Source organism: Lathamus discolor, chromosome 2 (genome assembly GCF_037157495.1).
Source record: "Lathamus discolor isolate bLatDis1 chromosome 2, bLatDis1.hap1, whole genome shotgun sequence".
Lineage (NCBI taxonomy): Eukaryota > Metazoa > Chordata > Aves > Psittaciformes > Psittacidae > Lathamus > Lathamus discolor.
Window position 1 is genome coordinate 71,129,459 of NC_088885.1, and position 11,608 is coordinate 71,141,066.

Below are 11,608 nucleotides of genomic sequence, written 5' to 3' on the forward strand. Positions count from 1 at the left end.
ACCTTCAATTTATGTGTGATTCTGCTTGAACAAAGCTTCAATGCATTGTTGTCTATCCAGTTTCCTGAAGCCTGGGTCCAGGTTGGGACTTAGTTAACATTTTTTTCATTGAAAGCTTCTTATTTTTAGGACATAATTTTGTTTTTTCAGGTTTTAGGACTCAGGACAATTTTCTTACATCACCAACAAAAAAAGGCTTAATTGATATTCAGTTTTCTGTATTATTTTTTAGCCTTCAGAAGCGTGCTAGGCGTTTCATTGGAGGTGTGAAGGACATCAGTGAGCTTGTGAAGGTGAACTGCAGCTACGTATTTTATGAGGTCAATTAAAGAGATAACACATTTCAAATGCAATTTTATATCTTCATTTGATTACAAATATAATTATGTGCTCAAGAAATTTTAATATCAATATAATAAAGTATTATTTTTTCATTAATTTGATTTTCCTTATCAGAGAAATCTAAATGCAGTCAGCTCTGTATCTAAGAATGTTTAAAAGGCCAGAACAATAACAATAGATTCATACTAAGGTAGTTAAGGATGAAACTGAAGAGAACCTCCACATTCTGTAAAGAACTGGATAGTATGTAAGATATATTGAGGGAATCTGAATTCTTCTTCCTCTGCTTCTCAAAGCATAGGCATCTTGGTCCCTTCTGGCTTTCCCAGCATGGGTACCCTGCAGAAGATGGGATCCTACCACTGTTCTCTTGGTGAAGCAAGTGGAACATGGTACTGCTGGCATGCAGCTTATGATTAGCAAACTTTTGATCAGCACATTCCCTTGGGAAATGGAAGAGCCTGAGGGTGAGAGGACTTGGAATTTAGGCATTCTCTCAAGCAGTTTAATGTAAAATGCTAGTGCACCCAGCCCGATTGTAACATGCCTGATGGAACTTGTCTTCTTGAGACCTAAACAAAGAAAGAACTGGTTTCTGCATCACAGATTGACTTAGTTTAAGGAATATGCACTGACCTCATCAAAACATACCTAGTTCTCAGCAAAAGTGGAAGATGACTACTTGTGCACTTGGGGCACGAGAACAACTGTAGCGGGGTACGTTATGAGTTTAGACATCTGCAGTCCTAGCCAACAGCTGAACAGGGACTTTCTGAAACACAGTTTGTAATTTCAAATAGTCATGTCTTATTCCTGCTCCTAAAATTAATTACTGAATCTAGCCTGAAGTGTGCTTGTACTCAAGTCTTTGAGGGATATTCAGGTACCATGATAAGCAACAGCAGACCCCAGACCTCAATTATTCACAACAGAGATGTAGAGAAGTCCTGTAGGAATGTTGGATGTTGGATAACACTGCTCCCACCAAATTCTGCAGCAAAATTCTCCATTGCTTCTAATTTGAGCAAAAGCAGGTACCTATTGTTTATTATTGTCTCTAAGTGCTGCCCTTGAGTTGTAATTTATGGGAAGGGGACATCACTCCAGAAACATAAACGTATGACAAATCTGTCTAAACATCTCCAGCCTTGATGTTATTACTTTCTATCACCAAACTCATCCTTGAAGTAATCTATTTTCATACCCTTCTACAGCTTTTCACCCATTCTTTATCCATTGCTGCACAAACAGCCTTAAACTTTAATAGGTTGCATGACTTATTTCCTACCTATTGACTGAATTTCATTTCCAAAGCTGGCACATGCTTCATACTTTTTTAACACAAAGATGCTTAGAGTTGTGATTGTGCCTGGAAGATTGGAAAATATCTACCCTTACGCTGTATTATATGCAAATGAAGATCTAATACTATTTAAATAACAGTTAAAACCACAACCTTCAAATACAAAGCCAGCTATTAAAACATTGCTGGAGGCAATGTTCAAGGTTTATACTAGTTTTGTGCAAGATACAGGTATGGGAGAGAAGGTTGTGTCATTTGAATGACTACACTGTATTCCTCTCTATTTTCTAATTATCGCAGATTTAATCAACTTGTTCTGTTTGTATAATTTGCAATAATTTGCAATAACCTTTCCTCTTCCCCTTTTTTCAGGGAGGAGGAGGAGATGAATTTATATAACATCGTAAGTTTAAAAAATATGAGCTACATGGAAGACAGAACAGCGAATAAGATATTGTGATTAATTTCATAGACTTCCAGTAGGAAGTATTTAGTTTATCAGCACATAGTAAATGAATATTAAAATATGCATACCCCAAGGCTACAAGTGAAAGTAGATAACAGCTGTTGGTCTAAAATGTGGTTTCATAATGCAGAGATTGGAATAAGCTTGTAATTATGAATTAAACCTAGAAGAGTCAAAAAAAAAATAAAAATTACAAACACATTATGAAGATACTCTTTAGCCCATACCATTTAAAACCAGATCTCTTCATTGCAAAAATGGAGGGGAAAGGAAGGGCTTGCTCCTATCAGTGTCAGAAAAAAAATGCTTGAGTAAAATCAACAAAACCCAGCTGCTTCTTTTAGCACGTTTTTAAAAATAAAGGTATCTCAATCCCAGATCAACAGAATTTCATAGCAGAAAGTAAAAAAAAACCCAAAACACCCCACTGAATAATGAGAGATTCAGCTTTGCATAGGAAGTAAGTATACTATCCTCACACATGATATCACAGAGCTCAAAAAGCAGGGAAAAAGAAAAATCAGAGTTAAATAATCTGCTTCGTTGCATTGAGTATACTGTTGGCCAGCCTTCTATTCCTTTTATTTAGTGTACTAAGTCATTGTGCATGAAAAATGTAAAACAATCTGAAAGATAGAATTATGGCATTGAAAAAAATGTTTATTCACTCCATTTTTTCCTCACATACATAGTACAGCTACTGTTCTTAGTTTATGCCTCAAAATTTTAAATATCCTACCCTACAAGAAGTCATTAACAGTGCATTTAATGGAGTTTTCCATGGAAGAAAAGAAAGAGGAGAGCATTTGCAAATACAACGTCTACGCTAAACCAGGCTGAGAAGATTTTTTGTCCTACCAGGCTGAAGTTCTTCTACACACACAGATAAAAACACAAACAAACAAACAAACAAATAAATTAAAAATCCACTGCATATATTATGAAGCTAATTTCCCTGCATGTATGATGGAGAAACATAAGCTCCCCTAGAAGATAATTCAGACCAGCCTGGTTGCTCTGAATCACCTGAGGGCTTTTGTTTCTCTGTTGCCTAAATTTGACACAGGCATATGACCAAACTAAAGTATGAACATTCTCCTATGATATGAGTTCCTTATTGTTACCAAACACAGCACTATATGCTTACATGGTGCATAGGAATCCTTGTCACAGCCTTGCACTAGCTCTGCTTTTGGAGGACCATGGACCTGGAGTAAGAAGATGGATCCTCTTCAATCGCATATGCAATCATAAAATAATGGAGCAATTATGTCCAAGCAAGCTGTGGCAGCTGTATGTAATTTAGTCTACTTCTCAGCCTCTTTGCTTGACTGTCATAATCACACCTATGAATGTAACATTGTCACACGTTATATATAAGATGGGCACAGACAACGATTATAAGGAAACAATATGATCCCAAGAATGCCATTTAAAATAGTAAAAAAATAGTATTTGGTCCTATTTAATTCAACTTACCTTTGCAAGTTAACAGACTTGAAACTTGACTTCTGATACCCTCTATATTTTAATTTTAAAATCACAAGTAATTGAAAGAACTAAATTTAAAGGGTAGCACAATATTCATCTTAATGTGAAATCAAATTTTTACTTGATCTAACAGGTACATCCTCTCACCAAAAATGCTTCTCACTTCAATTTGGCTAGGATTTTTGTTCACCTAGGGAGATGCTCTTCCTTTTTAAAGCCTACATAGATGAGTTCTAATGGTTTCTTCCTCTTTACTTTTTTTTTGGGGGGGGGGGGGGATTAGGTGGGTCGTGTTTTTTTGGTGGGGGTTTTTTTTTGTGTTTTTTTTTTTATTTATTTTGGTTTTTTGCATTTCTGTCGTTCTTTCTGCTCCACCTCACCACAAGTATATTTTCTAAGATTAAAACAGCATGAATTCATTGTAACATGTGTTTCCTCCCTAAATGTCAATGACTTTCAAGAGACTCAGACATCCATTGCCTAGTACATTTGCAAAATGAAAGAAAATGTGAGTCTTCAAAAAGTCCATGAGCTTTAAAGAACTATTTTAAGATGTTGAAGTTGTTCTGTCTTACATGATTTTATTTCAAAAGTCACTATGGTGCCCATATGAATAACTACATCATACCTTTGTTTCCTGTCATCACAAAACCAAAGCTATATCAGGAAATACCACTTAGAAGAATCATAGGAGGTTTTAATCTTTGTCCTGTTACATTTGTTTTCTTATGATTTCCAATAAGTACCTAATTTGTAAAGGTCTCTTAAATTCAGCTTCTCCTTTAGAGAAGAATTTTAGTGAGAATGATTGAATTTTTAAACCATCATTGATTATGACACACTTAGTGTAAATGCATGAATTTTATATGAAGCAGACACTGTGCACTCACTTGATACATATTGATAAGCAAAATCAATTAGCCACTTGTTCCTGAGGACTAGAATGTTTACTCTATTGGATTGTTCTTTCTAAATGATTAAGTTTTCTACAAAGAAAAGAAAATACAGTGACAGGAATTAAATTACAGAAATTTAGTAAATCTTTGCAAGTATTTTACAAAATACCATTCTTTACCTAATAAAGGGCAAGCAACATATTTTATGATTTCCCATTCATTCGACAAAGCTATGGTGTTTGTAATTGTGCATATAAAGCCATCAGTCTTGTAGAGCCGTCTTTAGCTGAGCAAGCCCCAAAGCATCCCGTCCATTCTGCTCAGATCTGATCAGCATCTTTATAGTTTATCAGCCTTGGGGTCCAATTTTGTTTTGGATGCTTTTATAAATGAGCACAATCACTGGTGAATCTGTTCTTCCAGATTGCAAAGAGAAAAATCGAGAGAAGAACTTTAGTAGATTACTATGTCACTGAGGATAAAGTACAAGCGCAAATGCACCTAAAGTAGTCTCAGAGATTATTTCATTGGGTGTACATTTTCAGTTTTATTTCAGTAAAATTAGATGATTGTCTTAGTTATTATTGTTTTTGAAGCTATATTCTGTCCCCAGGCAAGGTGCATGATCAATGCACTATCTAGCAAAATCAATTTGTTGCAAAGTACTATTTATTTAAAAAAAGGGAAAGAGGGGGAGATGAGAGTAATGCATAGCAAATGTGAAAATGATTATAAGACTTTCTTCTAGTAAAGCTAAATTTTATCATCGAAGCATGGAATTTAAGAAATAATATAACAGATTTCACAAACCCTATAGAAAACTACTTCTATATACATATTTAAACTTTAAGGTAGCCAGTGAAAAGCTAGCAGCACATTTTGCAGCTCCTTTTATTTTTACTATGAGAGATAAGCTACCAGCAATAAAATAATGGGACTTACGGTCCTCCTCTGCTATACTGATCAGCCATACTAGTAGTTCCATTTTTTCATAAACAGAACACAGGAAAGAATACATCTAATACAAAAGAGGGTTTGGTTTCTTTTCTGTAGGGATAAAAAAAAAAAAAATCTGTACTTGCTCTGCTTTGTTATTCAAGAGATCATCAGTATCACTGAATATCTGATGGGTTAAGGGGAATGCGATTTTCTCAAATAGCAGGAATGCTGCAGTCTCATGACAGATAGGGCCAATTTTGTTTTCAGAAGTTGCTGATGCTCTTCTGTTATCTCTGTCATGGCCACCATATTAGAAGCTTAGTGGGAATCCATTATCTGCAATCTCAGTCAAAACATTTGCTGCTCAGAATAGTTACAGGCAACACAAACTTCCAGTCATTTGGAAACTGAGGATTTCCAATATTTAATGAGAAAAATAATCCAGCAAAAAAGATTAATTAGAACTACTCAGAGTTACTATGACCTCTTCCTTCAGAATCGTTATTAGGGAGACTACAAGAGATTCTAGAGATACATGAAATTATGATGCTGGATGATGAAAAGAAATGCATTCTCTTAATCATATTATGAATCTGAACTCTAAGACCGGTTTTGACCACCATCTGTAACTCAAGTATGTGTTGTACAGAGACATCTGCAACTGATATATACAGGTGTGAATATAACCATTTAATTTTGTGACTTAAGCAACGACATAGCTAAGATCAAGGGAAAGAGAACAGCTACCTGAAAATTATAGTGAATCCAGGTGGTTTTCCATCTCATAAGAAAGAGCGCCCTTAGTACTCAATTTTGAGGTGAACACTTTCTCTTCCAGAAGATGAGTAGAAAGGGGGTTATTTGGAACGCAGCAACAATCTCTCATGGTACCACCTCAGTTAGCATTGCTGTTCACTTTATTATTGTCGTGGTTTAAGTCCAGTCAGTAACTCAGAACCACGTAGTCACGAGCTCCCGCTCACTTCCTCCCCTCCGGCTCCTGGAGGCATGGGGAGGAGAATCGAAAGAATGTGACTCCCATGGGTTGAGATAAGAACAATCCAGTAACTACGGTATAACACAAATCACTGCTGCTGCCACCAATAATAATAATGATAAGGGAAATAAGGGAAGAGAATACAACTGCTCACCATCTGCCAACCGAGACCCAGCCCGACCCCAGCAGTGATCTAACCCTCCCGGGTAACTGCTCCCAGTTTTTATATTGGGCATGATGTGCTGTGGTATGTAATACCCCTTTGGCTAGTTTGGGTCAGGTGTCCTGCCTCTGCTTCCTCCCAGCTTCCCCTCCTCCCTGGCAGAGCATGAGGCTCAGAAAGGCCTTGGTCAGAGTAAACATTACTGAGCAGCAACTAAAAACATCGGTGTTATCAGCGCTGTTCCCAGGCCGAAAGTCAAAAACACAGCACAGCACCAGCTACTAAGAAGGAGAAAAAATGACTGCTACTGCTGAACCCAGGACAATTATCCTGCCCTTTAACTGGGGAAAAAAAAAAAAAAAAAAAAAAAAAAGGAGAAGGAAGACCCATGATCTTGTACAACAGTATGATTGGTTAATCTACCTGGCATTTGCAGATAATGCAAGTTGTCAAGTAGCAGGGCTACACAATCATATTTTCTGGTTTTACATTATCAGATGATAGGTAATATTGCTGAAGTAGGTCCTCTTAAGGCCATGACAGTGTGAGATCTGAATAAGCCATTTTTAAAAGGTAAGATCATACATATTACTCAGAGCTACTTAAGGAAGCAACTGTGTGGTCAGAACTGCTGCAGGAGAGAGACTTGGCAAGTGTGTTAAAGCAGTCTCATAGGAATCAAGACAACACTGACTTTAGCTCCATGAGTAACTGAAGGTTAAGACAGGTAGCTACCAATACCTATGTCAAACCTACATGCACCTTTTGATTCTTCCTTCAGACCTCTCCAACGCTGACCAGAAATAGATGCAGTCTTGGCTGAGTTAGTGGGTCAATACCACAGTAAAGGCAACTCAAGGACCATGTATAGATCCCATGTAAAGATATTTTTCTGGCCTGCCTGCTCTTTTACACAATCTTGTATTCCTGCTGAGTGTTAGTATGCTTTAACCTGCTCTTTTGGAAAGGGAGAGGGAAGAATTATGGCATAATCACTGCAGTCATAAATCAGAACTTGATTTCCATTGAAATTCCAAATTCAACCCTTCCTCTCCCCACCCACATATTTGAGTTTCAGTCCTTCAAACTGTAAATTACTTTATATATACATGTACTCATAGGCACAAAAGATATACATAAACAAACACATACATAACCAGACATTGCCACAAACATACACAAACCCACAGATATAGGCACCTTAAAATTTCTCTTCTACTTAATCAAGTAAACCCTTATTCAAGAGAAAACCTGTATGATGTTGTTGCCAGACCATGTCAAAGGCAACCTGCTCTTCTTCTATGTAATATTCCAAATTCCTTTATCAAACTGTAGTTAGGCACATGCTTACCTATCACTGGAAGGATTTCCCCTCCAAAAAAATATAACAAGGGTTCAGAAAGGCAGTGAAAATCAGAATAGTAAGAAATGTATCACAAAGATGAACACGTATCAAGAACCCTAGAAAAGATTTATAAGTCTGCAAATAAATAGCTTGGCAAACGAATTGACTGAAAAGAAAATTCCTCCACGGACAGATCATGTCCAAACAGCCATTAGAAGTCTATTGCATTTTCTTGTGGAATATGTGGTAAGTCACTGTTGAAAGGGAGATACTGGACCAGATATATAATTGGTGAGATGCAGCATGGAGAATGCCTTATGGTTCTGACACTGAGGCTAAACTGCAGGCAAACACACTCCATTCACCTGAGATGTTGTTTCAGAACAGACCATCTGCAACAGACTTGAGGACCCTCAAAGACCAGGAAACACAGCTTCCAGAGAAAAGCCCCATCTGCATATGGCACACTACCATAAATAAATAAGGAGAGAATTAATAGTTCACAATCTGCTATAGATGATAGTAGCATCCTGACCTGACAGTTTTGGGTCAAGGACACAGAAATCAAAATGTAAATTAACACACAGTGAATGATAAGGGAAAAAAAGTGCGACACAGGAATTATTAGACAAAGAGATTATGACACAGGAGTCAGATTCTATTAGAATACCCACAAGTCCTGGAAACATGTAATACAGGTGTTTTGCTAGAGAAGACACAGAGGTGAAACTTACTTAAGAGATTTCCGTACAAATACTGTCTCTCATTTCAATCCACACGTCACCTTTACAATTAGGTTCCACTGTAAGTTTTATGTTTAAGCAGACTCCCAATATTGAAGCTGAAGACACAATCAAAGCAGACAGCATTTTTATGAGTTTTATTTGCATTCAAAGGCAAATTGTAATATTCATGTATTTCTTATGCCTACTATCAAAGTGGAATCAAACTTTAGCATATTTCCAGGATTAAAAATAGAAGGCTCAGTTTTGCCAAGTCTCAGATTTATCTCACACATTACAGCAGCTTTTTTTTTTTTTTTTTTTTTTATGGCTTCAGCAGCTATAATGTATAGATTGCATTAGAAACAGATTCCAATTAAAGAATAAAATTCACAGCCGCACATATACATGCAATTTCTGTTGAGGAAATTGTGAGCAATGTGCTTGGAAGTTTACGCTATCAGCTCAAAATAAATAATAAAACAAAACAAAACAAAACCAAAAACAGATGTAAATAAGATGTAAATATTTTCAAGAGTTTTACTGGCAATTTGTTAATGTCTTCATCAATACCAAAAGTAATTTGGAGAAAAAAAGAAAAGAAAGAAATTCAGTCGCAGATAAAACAGGAAAGCAACCATAATGAGATTGTTTAGCTCTGCACAAAAGGGATCCAGAAAACTGAAGAGGTTGAATCAGGGCATAAAACCTTCTTATGTGGGTCAGATCACGCACAGTTGGTTATGACTTTGCAACCGAAATTTCTTCAAAATTTTATATTTAACCCTCAATTCCATGTATTATGGGCTATATAGCTAGCTCGATTTTTGCATGCATGTGTGAGTACATACAGAGCTCCTGTCAGACTAGGACAAGGAAAAGTTAATAGAGCAAAAACGTTTTTTTTGCTTCTTCCTGCTCCTAGCTCTGCATCTCAGGTAATAAGATATACTATACCTAAATGAGTACTTAAGGATTAAGATGTTTCTGGTTTGTCCAAGACCCAAACCAAAGCTCTAACAATCCCAACTCTTCAGGCATGCTGCAGGGAGAGAGAAACCTCTGCAAACGCCTTACAATGGATGAGGATTGCCTTTCCTACAATCCTTTCAAGAGCAGTTAATGTATCTTTATTAAGCTATTCGTGGGTTTTATGTTACTAAAAACATTCATACTGAAGAACTTAACCCATTTCATACTCTTTCGTAGACTTATAATTAATCGTCCATACTAAAATTCACCCATCCCAAGTTTATATCTGCGTATAGCACGGAGTACAGCAATTGAGTTACTAGAGACAGTTACTAGTCAAAGAGCAAAGAAAGAAATAACATAATAATGGTATAAGGAGAAAATCTCACCTGCAAACTTGAATAAGTAGTAAAACTATTGTTGTAATCCAGTAGTTAAAATACTGAAAGACTTCCCTATGCTAGAAATTAAAACATCTAACTGTATGTTTTGCAATGAACGTAGTAAACCGCAGCACCACCTTCTCAAGAAACAGAGCAAGTTTCTTCTCTACTTCAGATTTTCATGAAAGTTTATTCAAAAAGTAACTGGCACACCTAATTATATAACAAAAACAGCTTCAGGACATGATGCACTGAGGGCTGAAAAGCTTTGAAAACAAAGTTTTCTAGGAGTTCTTGTGTAAGGTCACATGTGCTTTGTTTAATTCTAACAGGGAAAGATGAGACAACTGAGCCAACACTGGAGAATGAATGAAGACTCGATGTGTATTTGGAAAGGCACCTGGAAGGTGGCATTCATTTCCAAGGCTTGGTAATTTAGACTCTGCCAGTGAAAGACATCCGGTGTTCCTTTGTCTCTTCTTGAGGGAAGAACAGGATGAAAATACTTTTTCATACTGGAGAAAGAATGAAAAAAAAGATACAGAGAGACTTCCTAGATGAGAAATATGATATAATTATTAAGGTACAATCACAACTTTCTTTTCCCATACTGCTGCTTTTTTTCTCTGAAAGAGTCTGTTCGGTGATATAAAGGACATGTGACTGGGTTTTGTTGTGATCAAATTGTTTTCTTTCTTCCTCTTTTGACTGCCTCCCCTAACATGACAAATACTCATATAAAGTTGAAAACATGAGGCAACTATAAAATGCATACACCTGCAAAACACACACCTAGTTACAAACATTAAAAATAAACCAAAAACCATCCACTAATATTATAGAACAAATCACACAGACCAAATTAAATTACTATGCCAAGTGGCTAGTAGTTGGGATAACACAGATAACTCTAGCCATGGAGACAAGGAAACAAGAGCTCCTACATTACACCTGAAAGTTAGTACCCTCCAGCCAATTGCAAAGATACTTCTTAAGTCATCCTTGAATCCTACTCTGTAGACAGACATCACCTGTAACTCCACCTTTTACTCTCTGCTCTTTTTATGGTGAAGAAAACAGATAATGAATCTGCCAAATAGTTATTTTTAACCTTATATTCAATCTTCATGCTTTCCCAAAACCGATGAATACAAAACACAGATGAAAGAGATTGCATAAAATGCAGAATAATATAGCAATTATAGCTATTTGAGATACCCTTCTGAAAGCTAAAAATGTGATTTCAGATGTATAGAAAGAAATCTCTGTATTGATTAGTTCCCAGTAATAGAGATGAAGTATCTGTTTGATATGTTTCCAGAAACACTGGTATCTCCCATCCTTCACTTCTCTATATGCACATGCTTTTAAATTAACTGTCCAAGGCATGAATTGTCAAATTCTAAAATCTTTTCCTAGTATGGACAGTTGAAACTCTCATTAGCTGCTACCAGAATCAATTCTTCTCAGTGGAAAGAAAGAAGAATGAAAGCCTTTAGTTTGAAGCACAAGATCAGAGACAAGGAAATACTGCAACCTCTATTGTGAATATTTTTGAATTATAATTCTGGCCTTTCAACCTGTAACGT